General features: G+C 49.7%; 3 pseudogenes; all 3 read right to left on the reverse strand.

Moving 5' to 3' along the window:
* LOC148162941 (acrosin-like) overlaps positions 1 to 22,137 on the reverse strand; it is a 39,297-nt pseudogene that overhangs the window by 11,592 nt on the left and 5,568 nt on the right.
* On the reverse strand, positions 12,181 to 12,951 carry LOC148162942 (melanoma-associated antigen 10-like; annotated as a pseudogene).
* On the reverse strand, positions 14,352 to 16,154 carry LOC148162943 (melanoma-associated antigen 10-like; annotated as a pseudogene).

Here is a 22,137-nt window from a genome sequence, read left to right on the forward strand (position 1 = left end):
TTGCAAAAAAATTAAAACTCGATCCTTTCTATCTCTTACTTGTAGGAAAATCCCTCTCTCTCTGTCATAGAATCACAGAATAATAGCTAACATTTATTGAGCACTTACTATATACCAGATGCTGTTTTTTTTTTTAAAGACTTCATTTACTTGAGAGAGAGAGTGCAAAAATGCATGAGCGCGGGTGGGGGGAGTGGCAGAGGCAGAGGGAGAAGCAGACTCCCTGCTGAGCAGGGAGCCCGATGTGGGACTCGATCCCAGAATCCTGGGATTATGACCTGGGCCAAAGGCAGACGCTTAACCAATGGAGCCACCCATGTGTCCCTACCAGACACTGTTTAAGCACATTATAATGCTTTGATCACCCCCATTCTAAAGATGGTAAGCTTGACGGGCTTGTCTGCCCACTCACTCAGTGGGGAAACCAGGGTTAGAACTCTGGGTGCACAGCATGCATCCCCAACCACACGGTGCCTCCCTACCCTGCGTCTCATCCTAGTAAGGGACAGAGCCGAAGAGACTCTTCACTCTGCAGGCGAACGCACCTTATGGCCTGCAGCCGTGCATGGCCTGGGTCAAAGCTGTCTACCAAACCACGATTCCTCTACTTGACAGTACAGGGACGGGTCACCCTTCTTCTGACTGACCTTCCCATTCATTTAGAATTCAGGCATTTCTTCTCTTCTGCTCTGCGCACCATTGTCCCCACCCCAAAACACATACACAGAGCACATTCATTACTTCACACAGGGTCTTATCAAGTCTTTTTCTAGAGCTCTCTTGGACCTGCTTGGACTATTTCACACTGAGACAAACAAGGTTTCCCAGACTCAGCTGTAGTCCAGCTGCTGCATTCTGAGGATGTTGTTTTTATTCTTGAAAGTCACAGGCAGTGCTCTTAGCTTGGGTCAGGTGGGAAGCCATTGACAGGCATCCCACAAGGCAGATACTGCATCTGTGTGGCCCACAGAAGGCTGGGCTGGGAAGGGGAATAAAAATGTCCTTTATGAGAGGGAAGAGTGACCACCATGTGACAAATATTTGTTGAGCGCCTACTTTATGCCCTGCATTATGATGCATGGGAAAACAGGGAAATAACGCAAAGCCAGCGCTGCCTGTGGAGACAGGCAGTCAAAAAATCAGGCACAAGATGATGTTAGCTCAGACTCTCCCATGGAGGGCCTCCTAGATACCTTTTATTTCTTTTTGTTGTCTACTTGTGGGAGAGACATAGGGCAGTCAAGTCCCCAGAAAACCAGACTTGCCAGGACCAAACCCCCTCCGACCAAGCTTGGCACAAGGCAATCAAGTCATCTGCACAGAAGGGTGACCAGGAGCCTTAGGACCATGGGCCCTCCATCTCAGCTTTGTACAAGGCAAAGGAATCATCAAGACCCTGGGCCAAGTGCATGCCCACCAATGCAACAAAGAACAGTGCAATTGAATCCTCAGAAAATCAGGCCTCCTGGGAGTCTCAAGAATATGAAACCTCCAACGGAGCTCTGCACTGCCCAAATGAGGACCACCTGGAACTTAGGACAAAGAAGAGGAATCTTCTACTGCTGTTGAGAAAACAGCAACGAATTCCCCAGAACACCAGGCCCAATAGATGCCCCGAGACTATGACACCACCAAGCTAGTTGCACACTGGGCAAAGGAGTGCCCTGGACACTGGGCTGAGTGGGAGTCCTCTCTCTGGCAGCTCTTCAGCCCAAGAAAGCAGAGGGCAATTGAGTCCTCACAACACTGGGCCAAACAGGAACCTTCAGACACTCCAACTCAGGTTGGCAGTGGGCAAAGGACTCACTTGAACAACAGGATGACTGGATTCCCTCCAAGTGGGGCCCTTCAACTGAGGAGACAGCTGGCAACTGAGTCGCAAGAACACCAGGCCAACTGGGAGAGCTGGGTCGCCAAGCCTTCTGATTCAGCTTGACACTGTGCCGAGTCTCTCGGACATCAGCCTGAGCAGGAGACCTCTGACCCAAAACCCTCCACCCCATAGAGCACAGGACAATTGGGTCCCCAGGACAGAGGTTGGCTGGGAGCCCTGTGGTCATGACTCCTCCATCTCAGCTCTGCACTGCGCCAAGAAGTCCCTAGAACACTAAACTGACTGGAAGCCCTTTAACTAAGGCGACCCCAGGACAAGTGAGTCACCAGTTCCCTGGGATAGACTTCAGCTTAAGGTCATTGTGGCTTGTCACCTGGGTAGCCCTCATCTTTTTGGGAATATCCCTCAAGAGGAAAGGATACCAAGCCAAAAAGTGGAGTCAAACCAAAAGTTTGGAGAGTTTGAAATAGAACTCATAGCAGGAGATGAGGTGGGGGGTTGAAACAGAACTCATATCAGGAGACGAGATGGGGACTGGAGGGAATTCTAGAAGAGACCCCAGGCCCTGAATACAGAGGACACATTGGCAAAGGTCCTCCAGATGAAGGAGAGGTGCTCCATCCTGGAAGGAGTGGTGGAGACCATAGAAAAACAAATCAAGTCGTGGGGTGAGAAGCAGGCTCAGGTCTATGAGGTAGAGACATTGTTTGGGTACATCAAGGACTTGCTGGAAGCTTTTGCCTCCCAGGCAACGGCATCCAAGTGGTGATGTCCCTGCACACTCCCATCCAAGATGCCATAAATGCGGAGCTTGGAAAAGTTTGGTCATCTCCAGGAGTGAGAGTTTTAATATTTTTCAGAGGCCTAAATAACTTAAAAACATTATTTCAGGGCGCCTGGGTGGCTCAGTTGGTTAAGCGACTGCCTTCGGCTCAGGTCATGATCCTGGAGTCCCGGGATCGAGTCCCACATCGGGCTCCCTGCTCAGCAGGGAGTCTGCTTCTCCCTCTGACCCTCTTCCCTCTCGTGCTCTCTATCTCTCAGTCTCTCTCAAATAAATAAATAAAATCTTTAAAAAATAATAAAAATAAAAACATTATTTCAGAATAAGTACAGGAAACAGCCCGTGTGACTGTGATGTATAGCCTGGATTATTCTCACTACTGTGCCTTTTAAGTCATCACATTCTCCAGTTGGTGAGCAGTGGCCTCCACAGCTCTGAGAAAGTGTAAGTGAATTATGCACAGCTGACCCTGAACACATCCTTCCTATCCCCATCAACACTTTTAGACATCCTGGTTTCTGGAAATCAAGGTGGAGCTCAAGGCACTCTGCTCATAGCACCAGGGCGTAAGCTGATTAGAGCCATGAAAAAGCTGTCTTTTAGGGAAGGTCAAAATGAGGGGGACTTGGGATGAGAGAGGTTAGTATCTCTAAGATGGATGGTGTCTGAACTTATAGGAGGGCTGCTGCTTTCAGGAGCCAGTGGGGAGGCTGCTGCAGTCCGGGTCACTTGGATTTGATGGGGAAGTGGATCACAGTGTGATCCCAGAGCTGCTAACCTCTAGTGGCTACCTGCTCAGACCCCACTTACCAGACACATGTTTCTGGACACAGCAGGATCTTGGAGGTGCTAGGACCCCACTTTGGGGGTTTGTAGCAGAGCAATTGACTCCTTGATCCACCATTTCTTCACCTGTAAAATGCCGGCAACGTTGGGGGGGTGGCTGTGTGAGCAGGATGCAGGAGACGGCAGGGTTGGGGAGGGGATCTCTAAGGCCAGGGGATGGATGCTGTCCAGAGGAGGGAGGGCAGGCTGTGAGCCAGGTCCTTGCCCCGTCGATTCCTTCCCAAACTCAGAACAGCAGATTCAGGAGAGCGGTCTGTGTCCTGCCTCTGTCCTGTCCCACACCTGGCCTTCTCTGCCCCTTAGGTACAGCACATCACAGCCCAGCACCTGCCCAGTCACAGACCAGACCAGGTTCCTCCTGCCTCCTACACTGCTGCTTGACACCCACACATTAGGGTCCTGGGGAAGCTTGGAGCTTCCAGGAGCCAGGGTGGGACTGATAGCTTTAGGGAACTATGCTGAGGTGTGTTGACAGGTAGAGCGATCCTATAGGTAGGGAGGGATTTAGGTCCATTTAGAGATTCAGATAGTACAGAAATGTCCCATCGCAGAGGCACTCTTGGCACATTTTGCCCCAAGGTAACATCCTACATCACTGCAGCACACTATTCGCACCAGGAAACTGACAGTGTGGTATGATGGACATGTCTAGGTCTGTCACTTTGTCATGGACATTTATATATTCAACAGCATAATCCAGATATGGAACTACTCTGTCAGCCCAAAGATCTCCTTCATGCTACCCATCCCTGCCCATGGCATTCACTCCTGTGTTTTACATTTTGGATATATTGGCATTTGGTTACATGAGGGAATTCCTACAGCTGTGACCGGTGATGTTGTTTGGTTTCATTTGGGATAATACGCCTGGAATCCATTCACGTTTTGTGTTATCCTAACTTTATGACTTTTTATCACTGATTTGGGCTCCCTAGTTTGGAAATGCCACAGTTTGTTCATCTGCTCCCCTTTTGAGGGATATTTTTGTTTCCGGGATTTAGAGAAAGGCTTGTATTGCTATATACTTTCCTCTCAGGACTGCCTGTGCTGTATCCCAAAGATTTTGAACAGTTGTGTTTTCATTTTCATTGGTTTCCATGAATTTTTTTAATTCTTCTTTAATTTCCTGGTTGACCCATTCATTCTTTAGTAGGATGCTCTTTATCCTCCATGTATTTGAGTTCTTTCCGACTTTCCTCTTGTGATTGAATTCTAGTTTCAAAGCATTGTGGTCTGAAAATATGCAGGGAATGATCCCAGTCATTTGGTACCGGTTGAGACCTGATTTGTGACCTAGGATGTGATCAATTCTGGAGAACATTCCATGGGCACTAGAGAAGAATGTGTATTCCGTTGCTTTGGGATGGAATGTTCTGAATATGTCTGTGAAGTCCATTTGGTCCAGTGTGTCATTTAAAGTCTTTATTTCCTTGTTGATCTTTTGCTTAGATGAGCTGTCCATTTCAGTCAGGGGGGTGTTAAAGTCCCCCACTATTATTGTATTGTTGTCAATGTGTTTCTTTGCTTTTGTTATTAATTGCCTTATATAATTGGCTGCTCCCATGTTCGGGGCATAGATATTTACAATTGTTAGATCTTTTTGTTGGATAGACTCTTTAAGTAGGATATAGTGTCCTTCCTCATCTCTTATTACAGTCTTTGTTTTAGTTTCTAAATTCCTTTAGTTTTTGTTTGTTCTGGAAGCTTTTAATCTCTCCTTCTATTTTCGATGACAGCCTAGCTGGATATAGTATTCTTGGCTGCATATTTTTCTCGTTTAGTGCTCTGAAGATATCTTGCCAGTCCTTTCCTGCCTGCCTGGTCTCTGTGGATAGGTCTGTTGCCAATGTAATGTTTCTACCATTGTAGGTTACATATCTCTTCTCCCGAGATGCTTTCAGGATTTTCTCTTTGTCCTGAGACTCATAAGTTTTACTATTAGATGTCGGGGTGTTGACCTATTATTACTGATTTTGAGAGGGGTTCTCTGTGCCTCCTGGATTTTGATGCCTGTTTCCTTCCTCACATTAGGGAAGTTCTCTGCTATTATTTGCTCCAATATACCTTCTGCCCCCCTCTCTCTCTCTTCTTCTTCTGGGATCCCAATTATTCTAATGTTGTTTCGTCTTATCATATCACTTATCTCTCGAATTCTGCCCTCGTGATCCTGTAGTTGTTTCTCTCTCTTTTTCTCAGCCTCTTTATTGTCCATCATTTGGTCTTCTATATCACTGATTCTCTCTTCTGCCTCATTTATCATAGCATTTAGTGCCCCCATTTTTGATTGCACCTCATCAATAGCCTTTTTGATTTCGACTTGGTTAGATTTTAGTTCTTTTATTTCTCCAGAAAGGGTTTCTCTCATAACTTCCACGCTTTTTTCAAGCCCAGGTAGTATCTTTAAAGTCATGATTCTGAATTCTAGGTCTGACATCGTACTAATGTCCGTATTGAGTAGGTCCCTGGCTGACGGTACTACCTCTTGTTCATTTTGCTGAGGTGATTTTTTTCGTCTTGTCATTTTGTCCAGAGGAGAATAGATGAATGAGAGAACAAAATGCTAACAGGTTTACAACGTCCCCAGCAAATATACTGTATACAAATCAGAAAATACCTGAAACCAGGGGAAAAGAAAGGGAAAGAAAGAAAAAAGAAAGAGAAAAAAAAAGATAAAAACAAAAAACAGAACAATACGAAAAAAGCAGAATATGATCAAATATGATCAGGCTAGTGCATAGATCAGTGCCACACACTAGATTTTGGGAGTATTTTGGTCTGTTAAAAAAAAGTGCCTCCTAAAATTTTAAAGGAAGAAAGACATATGTACAAAATAATGGTTGACACAATGAAGGGATGGAAGATGACTGTAAAGATCAAAATTATAAAAGATTTTATAAAAGGACTTGAATAGATAAGAAGTTGTTTGAAAAAAGAAAGAAGATTTAAGAAAAAAAAAAAGAAAAAGGGAGAGAACGTGATCAGGCAGGAGACTAGAACAAAGCCATACACTAGTGTTTTAGGGTATATTTTGATCTGTTAGAAGAAACTGTATCTCAAAATTTTAAAGAGAGAACAACTTACATATATATGCCAAAAATAAGTGTAACTACTATGAAAGGACAAAATATGACTCTAAAAATGAAAAATAAAAAATGTTTTTTTTTAAAAAAGGGATTGATAAGATGTTGGTTGAAAAAGGGAAAAAGAAAAATAAAAAAAAACAGTTAACAAAATTTAACTTTGATGAAATAATGAATCATGGTAAAAAATAGCTATGAATTCTACGTGCAGTATTCCCCTAGCGCTGGAGTTCTCCCGTGCTCCTTGATCGGTAAACTTGGTCTTGGCTTGCTGGCTGTTTGTGCTGGTCTTCTGGGGGAGGGGCCTGTTACTGTGGTTTCCAAATGTCTTTGCCGGAGGCTAAGTTGCCCCACCCTTTTCGGTCCGGGCTAAGGAAGCTGCTCAGGTTCGCTCTCAGGAGCTTTTGTTCCCTGCAAGCTCTCCGTACAGCCTTGGAGGACCAGGGCAAAAATGGTGGCCTCCCAATCTCCACCCGGAGGAGCTGAGAACTCGGGGCCCCGCTCCTCAGTGTGCCCTCAGAGAAAAGCAGTCACTCCCAACTCCCTGGTCTCCGGCCGCACTCCGTGCTCATCCAGCCTGTGACCGAGCGTTGCTATCTCTGGCACCCGACCCCGTGTGGAGTTTCCAAACCCAGCAGATCCCTGCGGTGCGCTCCCGCGCCGCTCCTGCCCGGGAAGGAAGGGGAGTCTCCCCAGCTCTGCCGCTTCTTGGGTCCCTGCTGGAGGAGCAGTGGCCTGACTGGGCCGCGGATCACAGTTTATGGCAACCCCGAGCTGAGAGCCCGCGCCTCAGCTCCGTCTCTGCAGCCAGCTTCTCCGCTCCGATACCTGGGAGCTCTGGCGCACTCAGGCACCCCCGGTCTTTCTCTGACCCCAAGGGTCCTGAGACCACACTGTCCCGCGAGGGTTCCACCCCCTGCTTAGCCCCTGCAGCGACGTCCCTCCGCCGAGCCAACTTCTAAAAGTTCCGATTTTGTGCTCCGCAGCTCTATCACTTGCCAGAAGCGGCCAGTGGAGGCCCCTCCCTCGCCGTCTATCCTCCTGAATATCGCCTTGGATTCACTTCTCCGCAGGTCCTACCTTCCAGTAAGTGGTTGCTTCTTTGTTCAGAGAGTTGTTGCTACTCTCCTCTTCGATCTCCTGTTGAGTTCGTAGGTGTTCAGAATGGTTTGATCGTTGTTCAGCTGAATTCCTGAGACCAGACAAAATCTAGGTCTCCTACTCCTCCGCCATCTTGCTCCGCCCCCCAATACCACACCACCTGGATTATCATAGCTTTATCTTAAAATCAAGTAGTGTGATTCTTCTGACTTTATTCTACTTTTTCATAGTTGTTTTAGCTATACTATTTCCTTTGCCTTTCCATAAACTTGTTGAATCAGCTAGTTTATATCCAAAAACATCCTGGTAGAATTTTGATTGGATTGTTTTGAATGTATAGATCAATTTAGTGAGAATTGACATCTTCACTATGTGAGTCTACCAGTCCATGAACACAGTATATCTCTGAACTTACTATTTAAGTCTTGATTACTTTTATCAGCATTCTGTGTTTTCAGCATACAGATCCTGTGCATATCTTATTAGATTTATACCTAAGTATTGCAATTTTGGAGCTATTGAAATTAATTATGGGAATGCAAACTGGTATAGCACTTGTGGAATAAAATTTCAGACGCATTTATGAAATGTTAAACAATTCACATCCTCTCCACTCTAACCCAATGTCTGTGTTAGTATGTGTATCTTATTAGAAAACATTCATATCTACCCAAGGATTCAGGTCAAAGATGTTGTTTTCATTTTATTAGTCATACGATAAAGGGAAAACAACTTGTTTCCACCAGGAAAAAATTGTGTATGTGATTAATTATGGTATATACAAACTTTAACATTCCAGGGAATACTTTCAAAAGTGAGGTAGGTGTATATGTGCTGTTATTGGAAGATCCTGCATCCATTTTATTAAGTGACAAAAGGTAGTGGCAGATCAATATGCACAGTATTACGGGTTAGGTTGAATAAAAACAATATATTTGTAGAGCATATCTATGAAAAAGCCATAGTCACCTTTAGAATAACACACACTAGGGGCGCCTGGGTGGCTCAGCTGGTTAAGCGTCCGACTCTTGATTTCGGTTCAAGTCATGATCTCAGTCCTGAGACCGAGCTCCGAATCGGGCTCTGCATGGGGCCGGCTTGAGGGTCTCTCTCTCTCTCTCTCTCTATTTGCCCCTCCCTCCATCACACACTCTTTCTCTCTCTCAAAGAAAAGAAAATATTTTAAATTAAAAAAATAAAAATACACACTAGATTGTTAGTCATGGTGACTTCTGAGGAGGAGGCTGAATTGTGGAGGAACTTTGAAAAGGGGATATTGTGACTCATCTGTATTTTTAGAAGTTTTTTTGCAATAGGAAGATATGCACTAGTACCTTCTTAAGTAAAATTGCTAGAGAAGCCTAACAAAACAAGCGGCTGCATGAAAGTAACTGCTAACTGATGCAACAAACTGTGACATTTGAAGGGCTAACACAACAGAAGTGCATCTTTGTGCACACAAATTCTGATACAGTTTGGCAGGGGCCCTCTGCTTTTCCTAGACCCTGGGTCCAGGTTGCTTTCATCTTGTGGCTCCCCTATCTCAACACGGGGTCACCATGTTTGCTGGTGAATCAAGGGAGACAGCATGGAGTGGACATACTGGCTCGCAAACGCCTGGACGTGAGAAACAATGCTTCTGCTCACATCTCCATGGCAAAGGGTCATCACACAACCCTCCCTAACTACAAGGGGACTGGCAAGGTTGTGTCCCCTGTATTCTGGAAGGAAAGCAAGACACACTATGGATGAACATTAAAGTTTCTCCCATGTATTGTTACACAGTAGGGGCTTAACAAAATGCAACTTTATAATTTGTTATGACTGACTTTATTGCTGGGAGGAGTTTTTTTTTAGATCTTATTTATTTGTCAGTGAGAGAGAGGGAGAAAGAGATTGCACAAGCAGGGGGAGCAGCGGGCAGAGGGAGAAGCAGGCTCCCCATTGAGCAGGGAGCCTGATGTGGGACTCGAGCCCAGGACCCTGGGATCATGACCTGAGCCAAAGGCAGATGCTTAACTGACTGAGCCACCCAGGCATCCCAGGGGAGGAGTTTTTGAGGTCAGTTTGCCTTGGAATTCTTTGAACTTTTCAAGCACCTCCTGTGTGACAGATACTTTCAAGTACAGGATGACATCTAATTTTCAAACGATTCTGTGATCCCAGCAGGGAGGATTCACTTCTTCATTTAGTGACCAGAGGATTACTACAGAGAGTAAGTTTCTATGTTGGGGGAGAGAAGGTGATTCCTAGCTGTTCCATGGGGACCAGTGATGAGCTCCTTAGCAGGCCAGGTTCAAGAGTGAGACAGAAGAGCACACGGGGGAATACCAGGGAAAGGCTGCTGTAATTCGGGAAAGTGCTAGGTCTGCTAAAAATGCCAGCGCCTGGGCAGTCAGTTCTCAAAGAACTCTGAGGTTCAGGCAGAAGAACTCTAGGTTAATAAAGCCCACAGACAGTACCCAAAACCTGTTTGATTCTCATTGTCACCTTCCTTCCTTAGCAACAGGTTTTTTAGTACCTTAGCCACAGCATCCTTCTTTTTGTCACCTGGAAGACACCATGCTGTCCTCAGGAATGATGTAGGACTCGGAAGGTTGGCCACAGGCTGCAGTGGGTGGGAACAGCGTGGACTCTACATGAATTCAGACTCGGGTTCTAGTCGCTGCCCTGTCACTCACTAGCCACGTGATCCTGGGAAAATGACCAAGTCCTAGGAGCCTCAGGTTCTTTCTGAAGTGAGTGAGTTAAGTGAGTGGGTTTGATAAGCCCCGTCTTGCAGGACTGCAGGAATGCATGTGATATATGGAAAGCACCTTGCACAGTGCCTGGCACATATTGGAACTTTGATGAATGGCAGTGATTTCAAGTGTGTTTTGATCCCAGGGCCTTCCACTCTCTCCTCTGGGGTATTATTTTATTTATTTATTTTTTTTTTTGTTACCGAGGTCATGTTAGAGAATGTGCAGCTCAATAGGACATGGAATAGCTAATCAGCCAAAGAGGGTGCTTCATAAGTAAAACTCAATCCATTTTCTAAATCAGAGGATATATGTGAGATATATGGGAATATGTGTGGCATTCAGGTGTGAGGGAATTGTCCCAGCTGGACACAATACAAAGCTCCCGGAATGTGAGTCAAAGACCAGCTCCTTCCCTCCCTCCAGCTGCTCTTCCACCAAACCACTCCTTTCACTCATTTCTCCCCTGACCAAAACCTAGACCTTGCTTACTTATAGCTGTCCAAATTACACTCCAGATAATCAAACTAAAATGACTTTTTAAGCAGTGGGTTCCGGCTTTGCATGGTCAGGACAAGAGTGCCAGTCTAGAGTCTTCTGGGCTCCACTTCAAAGGAATATCACTGTATTTCTTCAGAAATACTTGGAGATGACGGATATAAAACACCTAGTCTGTGCACTGTGTTCAAGGCCTTGGGATGAGAGTGCAGGATATCTTCTTTTCCTGCCCCAGGAGGAGATTTCTCCCTGGTTTGTCCATGATCCAGAAGGAACATGTCAGAGCAATTATCCATTTCAGACTTTGCTCCCACCTCTAAGGTACCCTGTCTCCAAGTAGGGCCACTGTCACCCCCCGGGTTCACGGTGATCAGCTGCACAGAAGGGAGCACGGTGACCCGACACCCTTAGCCACCCAGGCCAGGGGCACTTCCACTGCAGTGCTTGCCCCGGGAGACGCACTCCCTCACCCTTCTTCCACTTCTTCTGCAGGTCTCAGGACACCTCTCCCCACTTTCGTGCCATGAGTGCAGCTGCTAGACTGTCCCCTAAGGGTGGAACGTGTGCTGCTTTTCCTAATGTCCTCACTGCTCACACACAGGGCCTTCCAGAGAGCAGAGCTCAGCCCATGTCTGGGAATCAAGGAGCCAGTGAGCAGGGCTCCCTCTGTGCTGAGATGTCATTTCTCCTCCTTTCTTGAAGAACTAAGTGAGTGAAGGCGCATGCATCTATGTTAATTTGCAGAATGACAGACGAGAAGGAGTAAGAAGCAAAAATGAATAATCTTTTATTTCCGTATTTCCTGACCCCGTCACTTGACTGCTCCATTTTTCCACCTTTCCAACAAATTCCTATGCCAATGCCCCGTGATTTCATTCCAGAACCCAAACAAGGAGGGAAGATCTCTCACCTTATTTCCAGAACATGACAAAACTCTTAAAACTCTTGAACTGGGTAAGTCCAAATGCTGTGGGGTGGATGTCACGCACACATTTACCTGCCGAAGCTGGTTAAAACTTGTACTCCAAGGAACAACTTTTGAGAGCTTCCTCAAGAAACCCAAGCTCTGGATGTCAGAGTCATCGCAGAGAACAGGCCCCCAGAGAGGCTGGCTCTTCACCCTGCTTTCTTCCCCCAACCCTCCCTGGCCCTGCGTTACTTAGAACTCCCGGGGCTCTCTCTTTTCACACACACACAGGGAAGAACCAAAATGTGGCCTCACTTCATGCCCAGCACCCCGCAGGAGAAGCTGCCGACCCCACCAAAGCCTGGAAAGGGCCTGGCCGCCACTGGGACTCAGGCCTCCTCTCCCTCATCTCTCACAGCTCCTTCAGACAGGGCCAGGGAGGAAGCCAGCTGCCCGCGCCTGACCCGGAGTACATACTCCAGCACTTGAACCTTGCTGGTTCAGCATGGGCCCTGGGACCCCACGGGAACTCGTAGCGGTCAGGGTCGCTGCCAGGCACCTGCCGGTACTCCAGGTACCCTTCCTGCACCGAGACTTTGGTGAGAGCTCCCTGGGCTCCCCATAGACGATGTGCTCCTGACCGGCATACACCCCCATGAGCCCCAGCGTTTCCCACACCTCCTCCTCGGGGGCACGGTCGCCATGCAGGGGGCTCACCCCCAGGACCAAAACCAGGAGGCCGGTCTTGGGCATGCCATGCTCACCGCTCAGCATCCCATCACAGATGAGACCCAGGACATTGACCAGGTTGTAGGAGTGGTCACTACGGTCCATTTTCTTCACGGCCATGAGAAAGACCAGCCGCATGCACTCGGAGGCTTGGCCCAAGATCACTGGGAAGTCATCCTGGTAATCTTTGCTGACGATCTCGAGCATCTCTGCCTGGCGGGTCGGCTGCTTGTTGCGGTATTTGAGGAGCAGGAACTCCACCAGGGCAGCCACTTTCACGTGGAGTTTGTCCTGGAGAGAGGGTTGCGTGACTTCCGGCTCCTCCCAGGTGCTCGAACCCTCCTCATCTAAGCTGCTGGGACCTCCTCTTCCCCAGCCCCCGACAGCTGTGCTTCCACCAGGCCCTGTGCCAGGCCTGGGTCTTCCTCCATTAGGTCCTGACCCCCGGTTTTTTAAAGGAGGCCCCCAGCCTCTGTCAGACCAGGATGCGGACGTGCTGACACACCGCCTGTGGACTTGGCACAAACAGGCCTCCCAGGGCGGACAGCAGGGGCAGGCTTCAGTGCGTTGTCCCTGTTCTGGAGTCCAGGTCCCTCCCTGAGCCCTCCCTCAGGGATCTCAGCATGAGCCGCAGCACCACTGGTGATGCTGTCTCTGCTGTCTCCAGGCCTCTTCCCTCGGACCAAAGCCCTCACTGCCATGAGAGCCACGGGCAAAGACTGTGGACGTCGCATCAGGCTACACAGTCCAGGGATTCCCCAAGATGGGTCCTTCAGGTCCCTTAGCCCTACCCTCTGTTCCCCATCTGGACTCCCTGGATGGCCGGTGCCCTCAACCCTGCTCCTGAGGGCCACTCCTCACAACAAGCGCTCAGTGTGTCTGGGACACAGAGCAGAATTCAGGAGACACCTCATGTCACCGTTGTCTCACCCAGAGGCCTCCCAGGACATTCCCTACTGGGTCCAGGGTCCTTCATTCCTCCCTCTGGTCGTCACCTTGACTCCTGACAGAACCTGGGCCCTCCTGCCCCCTGTCCCCACGCTTGTGTGCGCGTGCTTGCCTTTGGCATTTGCACAACGATGGTCGGGAAGGCATCAGAAGCAAGAACCAGGAAACTTCTATCTCTTCAGCTTCTGACCCCCATCCCTTGCTTCTTCCGTTCTTGCACCTTTCCAACCCATCCCTAGGCCAATGGCCTGTGATTTCGGTCGAGAGCCCAAGCAAGTAGGCAAGATGTCCAGGCTGGTGTCCAGGGCATGAAGAAAAACTTTTTCTTAAAGCTATTTATTTATTTGAGAAAGAGAAAGCACACACAGGGGAGAGAGAGAAGCAGAGTCTCCACTGAGCGGGGAGCCCCATGTGGGGTGTGATCCCAGGATCCTGAGATCCTGACCTGACCCGATGGCAGACGCTTAACCAACAGAGGACCCAGGCACCCCAAGAACATGATAAAACTCTTAACTCTTGGACTGGGTAAGAACAAATGCTGCAGAGTGGATGGTACTCACACAATCAGCCCCTGAAGCGGCTGAAACCTTCTATGGCAAGGAACCCCACAGGAGAGCTTCCGCAAGGACACCAAGCTCTGGATGTGGGAGTCATCCCAGGAAACAACCCCCCCACCCGCAGGAGGCTCCTTGCCCTGCTTTCTTCTCCCAACCCTCCGTGGCCCTGCACTCCTTAAAAAGCCCAGGGCTCTGTCTTCACGGGCACACACACACACACACACACAGGGAAGAACCAGCAAGTGGCCTCACTTCATGCCCAGCACCCTGCAGGAGAGGCTGCCGAACCCAGCAAAGTCTGGAAAGGGCCTGGCGGACCCCAGGGCTCAGGCCCCCTCTTCCTCATCTCTCACAGTCCCTTCAGACAGGGCCAGGGAGGAAGCCAGCTGCCCGCGCCTGACTTGTAGCAAATACTCCAGCATTTGCAACTTGCTGGTTTCGGCGTGGGCCCTGGAACCCCACGGGACCTCATAGCAGGAAGGTCACTGCCGGGCACCTGCCAGTACTCCACGTACCCTTCTTGCACCCAGACCTTGGTGAGGAGCTCCCTCGGCTCCCTGTAGATGACATGCTCCTGGCCGGCATACACCCCCATGACCCCTAGCATTTCCCACACCTCCTTCTCGGGGGCACAGTCGCCATGCAGGAGACTCACCCCCAGGAGCACCACCAGGATGCCAGTCTTGGGCACTCCATGCTCACCGCTCAGCATCCCATCATAGGTGAGGCCCAGGATGGGGACCAGAATGTAGGAGTGGTCGCTGGGGTCCACTTCCTTCACATCCATACCAAAGACCAGCTGCAAGCACTCAGAGGCCTGGCCCAAGATCACAGGGAAGGCATCCTGGGCATCCTTGCCGACGATCTCCAGCATCTCTGCCTGGCTGGTCGGCTCCTTGGTGTGATACTTGAGGAGCAGGAACTCCACCAGCTCGGCCAGCTTCCCCTGGAGTAGGTTTTGGAGCCCCGGCTGGGCTTCTTCGGGCTCCTCGCGGGGGCTGGCGCCCTCCTCACCGGAGCTGCTGGAGCCCTGGTCAGGAGCTGCTGGAGCCCTGGTCAGGCTGGCTGCAGGCAGTGGCTGCTTGGGCAGTGGGGGAGGGGCAGGCACTCAGAGAGCTCTGGGGACGACTCTGGAACCCAGCAGCAGACCCCTCCTCCGAGGGGACCAGAAAGAGGGCAGAGCAGGAGCCAGATGGGGCGGCGGACTGGGAGGAGGCCAAGGTGGAGAAGGAGGGGGGGGTGCGGGGGACCTTCTCCTCCCCAGCCCCCAACAGCTGTGCCTCCACCAGGCCCTGGGCCGGGCCCGGGTCTTCCTCCAGCTTCCAGAGCTCACTCCTCTGACCCAGGGGCATGGTGTTTGTGTCGAGCTGAACCTGAAGAAAGAGATGGGATGGCTCCTCAGGGTGCAGCCCAGGCAGCAGAGGCCTGAAGTCCTGGAGCTGACAGTGCGCTGCATCGGACTTGGGTGCTGAGGGGTCCCCTCTGGGGTGGGATGGGCGAGCGCCTGGCTCCATGCTCAGAGCAGGAAACTCACCTTGTTCACTGGCACTCACCTGCACCTCCCCTGCTCTGGGACCTTAGAGGTTCCTGCCTCAGACCTAGGCCTCGACTCTGAATTCTGGAAGCCCCTGGAGGAGAAAAGGAGGAGTCACTTCGGGGTGCAGACACAGAGCACGGCCCACGGCCCCCAGTGGGGCAGGAGGGCTGGGCCGCACTCTGTGAGGTCCCCATCCGTCCAAGCTGGCTGGTCCCCTCCTTGGCCCCTCAGGGGACTGCTATTTCCCCTGGCAGGGCCTGGGCCGCACCCCCGCAGCCTGAGGCCACAGGGTCACAGCAAGACCTCGCAGCCCTGGGACCCCACAGAAGGTAAGCCAGGGGGCCCACCTCTGCCCACGCCTGCCAGAGGTCTAAGGGCTCGTCTCGGGATCCCAGGGATGGCCAAGCTCGGGTGCCATCTGTGCTGGGATGGGCGCACCTCTCCGTCTATACCTTGACCCCACGGAAGGCCTGGGAATACTCCCTGTGTTGACCGGAGGCCACCCTCCTGGTGCCAAGGCCTCATCTCTGGGAGACGCCAGAAGGAAAAGTCAGTTGAAATAACTTGGCCCACCGATCGCCCGTCTCCCCATGGCTGGCAGCAGCCACAGGGTATGCCTGGGCCCTAAGGATCCTGCTGTGGGAGGCATCCCCTCATTTCTCATCTGCCCCCCACCATCAGGGCCAGACCCAGAGCCAGGGCACCTGCCTCCTCTGCTACCGGAGTCCAGACCCTCAGGCCCGGGCCCTCTCCATCCTGAGAGGAAGGATCTGGGGAGGAGGAGGGACTCAGCCTGACAGGCCCCACCCAGGGTTCCCAGGACCTCCAGGTAGGGGCTGCACAGACTTCTGGGCCATCCCTTCCTGGTCCCGAGGGGTGGGTGGGGAGTCACTCACTCCTCCCTCGGGTGTCCCCACACTGATTCTTGGCAGAAGCAGGGACTCCTGTGTGTCTCCCAGGTGCGCTTCCCCAGATGACCTGACCCCGACCTCTCCCAGCATGGTCCTCACCTCCCTGAGAGCTCCGAGAAGAGGGTGAGGAGCCAGCACGTCCTCGTCCACGGCCACGTCTCCATCCACCCCCTCAGCCCCCGGCAAGATCCCAAAGGGCTGGTAGTAGGGACGGGCCACTCTGTCCTGGGGTGGGGATGCCCTCAGGCCCCCAGGACGCTAATCTTCTTTCTTCCTGCCAGGGCCTGCGCTTCTTCCAGGCCCCCAACGTGAGACAGAAGCCATGTGCCCCTCAGACCAAGACCTCAGCTCCCCGAGGACTCCCGCCTTCTGGCCCATGAGACAAGTGAGCATGCGTGCCAGGTTGGGCCCCCGCTGACCGATCCTCCCTGGTTCGGGCACAGCCAGACTCCGGTGCCCTGGCTTCTTTGCTGAGATGGGGTGGAGGGGGTATGGCCAGTCCTCCCCCAGGGTCCTCACCCTGACTCCCAACCGGACCTGTGCCCCACCCCCCCGACCCCGCACTCCACCCTCACACACACACAGGCCCGCCCCACCCCAGGCCCGCTCCTTCTCACCACAGGCCCTCAGGCTCTAACAGCCAGATGTGGACCCCCGGACAGGAGGCGTGGGCTCCTCCTCCACAAGGGTCCTCCTCCATGGCCTGTCCGTACTGCGGCCCAGTCAGTCCTCCCTCTGGTCCTCCCCTTCCATCCTCGCAGGACCGGGCTCAGCCTGGGCGGCCCTGAAGCCTGCTCCTTCCACCCAGACCCCAGGCTCTAGGAGACATGGCTGGGAAGTCAGGGCACGCCCTAGGTGCCCATCTGGCCCCGGGGCCTCCCGGGACCGAATCTGTTCTCTGTCCCCAATCCTGCAGTCCTCCTTCCGGTCCTTGCCTTGCCACCCAGCAACACGTGGGCCACCGCCCCCCACCCGCATACTCGAGGCAGTGCTCCATCCAAACGGCCAGGGGTTCTCGGAGGCCCTGAGGCCAAAGTGGCCACGCACTGTGTGGTCTCTTCCATCCCAGGAGTCTCCCGTAGCTGAAGCAGGGCCGCGGTCCCGCGGGCTCCCTGGGGAGTCCCCTGGGGGTCCTCGCTTCGAGCCCTGGCAGGTCCTAGGCCACTCTGGCTGCTGTCCCCAAGCTGGTCTGCCATCACCAAGGCCCTCCCTGCCCTGAGCCCACCGGGGTAAGTCTGTGGCTAACACGTGTGGCCACGAAGCCCAGGGCTTCCCAAGGCTGAGTTGGGGCGTCTAGGTCTCTCGGGCCTTCTTCTGATCTCCACCAGGACTCCCTGGGTGCCTATGCCTCTGCCTGTCCCTACTGCCTGCGGATCGGCTCCTGGGCACCGGAGCATCCCGTGTCTGGGACACCCGGATGGGCCAGTGGGGGACACACAAGCGCACGCACGAACACAATCGGGGTGTCCCCGTCCTCCACTCAGGCCTCTAGGGACTGACTCTGGGCTGGGGTCCAGGGTCTCTCAGTCCTCCCTCTGCAACTTCAGCGTAAACCCCAACAGGACCTGGGCCTGCCCCTCTGCCCCCTGAGCGAGGCCCTGCTCCTTCGATCCACCAAGGACCCCAGGTTCTCGGGAGACCCAGATGCAGAAGTCGCCGCACTGGCCACGTGTCCCCATCCCGCCCAGGGGGGGCTCCCTAGACTGACATCATGGGTGGGCTTCTGCGGGGCTCCCCTCTGTTCTCCTGCCGGGTTTATCCCTGGCCTCCCCAAGCCACCCCCCCAGCAATGGTTGACCAGGGCCCTCCCCTCTGCCCACATGAGCATCTGCTCCTTTCATCAGGGCCTCACCTCAGTCTCTCTGAGACACGGACTCAGAAGTCCAGACTCACCGTGTTTCAATCAGCCCCCCTCCCCCCAATGGACCTTCCCTGACTGACGCTGTGCTGGGGTCCAGGGTCCTTCACTCCTCCCTCTGCATCCTCACCATAAAGTCCAGCAGGACATGAGGCCTCCCCTCTGCCCAACGAGGGAGGCCCTTCTCCTTCTGCCAAGGCATCCAGGGTCTTTGAGACCCGGATGCGGAAGTCAGGACTCACCACGTGTTCCCAACACCCCCCCCCTCTGCCACCCCGGACCTTTCCAGACTGAGGCTGGGCGGGGGTCCAGGGTCCCTCAGTCCTCTCTCTGCATCCTCAGCGTGAAGCCCAGCAGGACCAGGGCCCGCCCCTCTGCCCACCCAAGGGAGATCCAGCAATTGCACTACTGGGTATTTACCACAAAGATAGAAATGTAGGGATCCAAAGGGGTGTGCACCCCAATGTTTATAGCAGCAATGTCCACAACAGCCAAACGGTGGAAAGAGCCAAGACGACCATCGACAGATGAATGGATAAAGAAGACGTGGTATATATACACAATGGAATATTATGCAGCCTTCAAAAGGAATGCGATCTTGCCTTTTGCAACGACGTGGATGGAACTGGAGGGTGTTACGCTGAGTGAAATAAGTCAATCAGGGAAAGACATATATCATATGACCTCACTGATATGAGGAATTCTTAATCGCACGAAACAAACTGAGGGTTGCTGGAGTGGGGGTGGTGGGGGGGATGGGGTGGCTGGGTGATAGACATTCCATAGGGTATGTGCTATGGTGAGTGCCGTGAATTGTGCAAGACTGTTGAATCACAGATCTGTACTTCTAAAACAAATAATGCAATATAAGTTAAGAAAAAATAAAAAGAAGAAGATAGCAGGAGGGGAAGAATGAAAGGGGGGAAATCGGAGGGGGAGACCAAGCATGAGAGAGGGTGTACTCCGAAAAACAAACTGAGGGTTCTGGAGGGGAGGGGGGTGGGGGGATGGGTAGCCTGGTGATGGCTATTAAAGAGGGCACGTTCTGCGTGGAGCACTGGGTGTTATGCACAAACAGTGAATCATGGAACACTGCATTAAAAACTAATGATATAATGTATGGTGATTAACATAACAATAAAAAATTTTAAAAAACAAAACAAAACAGCTCCTGGATTCATTAATTTGGTCTTCTTGGGTTTTGGTTGGTTTATAGTTTAAATTTCATTTGTTTTTGATTAATCTTTATTTTTTTTCTTTCTACTGGCTTGGTTTTTATTTTGTTTTCCTAGTTCCTTTAAGTGTAATATTATGTTTTTTATTTGATATTTGTCTTGCTCTGTGATGTATTCCTGTACAGTTATAATGTCTCCTCTTAGAATAGTTTTGCTGCATTCCAAAGATTTTGGATCATTGTAGTTTATTTTCATTTTTCTCCATATATTTTTTGATTTCCTTTTTTACTTCTTGTTTCATCTATTCAATATTTGGTAGAATGTTATTTAGCCTCCATGTATTTGTGCTCTTTCCATCTTTTTTTCTTGCAATTGCTTCCTAGTTTCATACCATTGTGGTGAGAAAAATGCATGATACAATTTCAATCTTTTTGCATTTGAGACTTTTTTGTGGCCTAACATAGGATCCATTTTGGAGAATGCCTCATGTACTGGAAAAGATTGTGTATTCCAATATTTTTTAAATGAAATGTTCTGAATATATCCGGTAGGTCCATCTGGTACATCGTGTTATTCAAAGTCATTGTTTCCTTGTTGATTTTCTGGCTAGATAATCTATCCATTGATGTGAGTGAGGTCTTGAAGTCCTCTATTGTATTACTGTGATTACCTTCCTTTATGGCTCTTAAGAGTTGCTTTGTGTATTTCAGTACTCCTATATTGTGTGCAAAAATATATTGTTTTACGTCTTCTTGTATCTTTCAGCACTTTTAATGTAACATGCCACACCTCTCTGGCCTGCAAAGTTTCTAAGAAATTTATTGATAGTTTTATGTCATTTCCCTTATATGCAAGTTTTCTTTTCTAGTGCTTTTTAAGATAATTCTCACTTTATCAATACTATTTTGCCATGAGGTGTCTTTGTTTGCACCTCCTTGCTTTGATTTTTTGGGGGGAGGGTTTCTTTGTGCCTCCTGGATCTGGATACCTCTTTCCTTCCCCAAATTAATGAAATTCTCAGCTATTATTTTTTCAAATAAATTTTCTGCCCCTCTTTCTCTCTCTCCTTCAGGATTCTTTATAAAGTGAATGTTATCAATCTTGATGATACGCTGAGTTCCCTTCACCTTGTCACATACTTTATTATTCTTATTTTCTTTCTTTTTTGCTGTTCATCTTTGTTGTTTTCCATTAATCCTCCTTTAGCTCCCTGATCCATTCCTCTGCCTCATCTTATATGCTATTGCTTCCCTCTACTGTATTTTATTTCAGTTCCTGAGTTCTTTATCTAAGTCTGGGTCTCTTTTCAATATGTTCTGTCTTTGTATGACTGAGAGCCTACAGTCTTTTCTCAAATCCCATGAATATCTTACAGCCATTACTTTGAATTTATAACAGTCATATCGATTATTTCTCTTCATTTAGCAATTTGATGCAGTTTTGCCCTTGTTCTTTTGGGATATATTCCTCCAGCTCATTATTATGTGTAACCCTCTGTGCTTGTTTCCTATGTATTTGGAAAATAAGCTACATTTCTTGACCTTAACAGTCATGGCTTTTTGAAGAAGAGGTCCTGTGTTGTCCAGCAGCACAATGCCCCGGTTCACCAGAACCAGGTACTCTAAGGAGGTCTCTATGTGGATTGTGTGCACTTTACTATCATGACTGACTAGAGTTTCCTTCAGTCCATTTGGCTGCAATTGACAACTGTGCTTGTTACACCAAGAAGGTTTTTGACCCTGTGCTGTGAAGGGACCAGCCTGCTCCAACATGTGCTAGAAGTTGGAAGGTGACAGCAGTCAGGAAAATGCCTGCCTTAAGCTCATGTGCAGGGGCTACTTGAAGGATGATATCCTTGCCGTGTGCCTTGAGGCTCCCAAAGTGGGCAGTAATAGCAGTCATACCTGCTATGGCTGCCCTTGCCCCAATTTTTAATTCTATCTCATTATGATAAGGAAAGCTAGTTTGTATGACTTTACCCTTCTTAAAATGTTGTTAATAAATGTTTATTGTTCTTATATAAGGTCTATCTTGGAAAATGTTCCATGTTCCCCTAGAAATCATGCCAAAATTTCTATATATATTTAATATCTCTGGGTTTGGTATACATATATTTATAATTGTGAAATGTCATTATTATTGTTATGTGTCCTTTTGCTTTCTTACAGTTTCATGTTTGTGTGAATTTAGTGTAAATGCCACTGATCTCAATCGGTTTCTACTTCAGCACAGTCTATTTTTTTTTATTGTTTCATTAACAATCTATCAACGTCTGTCCTTAGAACTAAGGAGAGTATCCTGTAGGCAGCATAGTTATTTTCTCTTTTTAAATCCATTCCATTCTGTCAATCTGTATCTTTTGAATGGACATTTAATAGGATTACTGGTGGGAAAATAACTCAATGCCTTTTTGTTAAGTGTTTTCTTGTTATAGCTATTGCTGTCCCTCATTACCTTTTTTAATGCCTTCATTTTGTTGATTTTTTTAATAATGGGATGCTTTTATTTACCTCCTATTTCCTTTTGTCTGTAGTTTATTGATACTTTATTTGTCATTACCATAGTGTATTTGTTTGCTGGGGCTGCCATATCAAAGTATCGCAACCTGGGTTGTAATTAATAATAGTTAAT

Source organism: Eumetopias jubatus, unplaced genomic scaffold (assembly GCF_037043125.1).
Source record: "Eumetopias jubatus isolate StellerSeaLion01/CBP00866 unplaced genomic scaffold, mEumJub1_p1.0 scaffold_12, whole genome shotgun sequence".
NCBI classification, from domain to species: domain Eukaryota; kingdom Metazoa; phylum Chordata; class Mammalia; order Carnivora; family Otariidae; genus Eumetopias; species Eumetopias jubatus.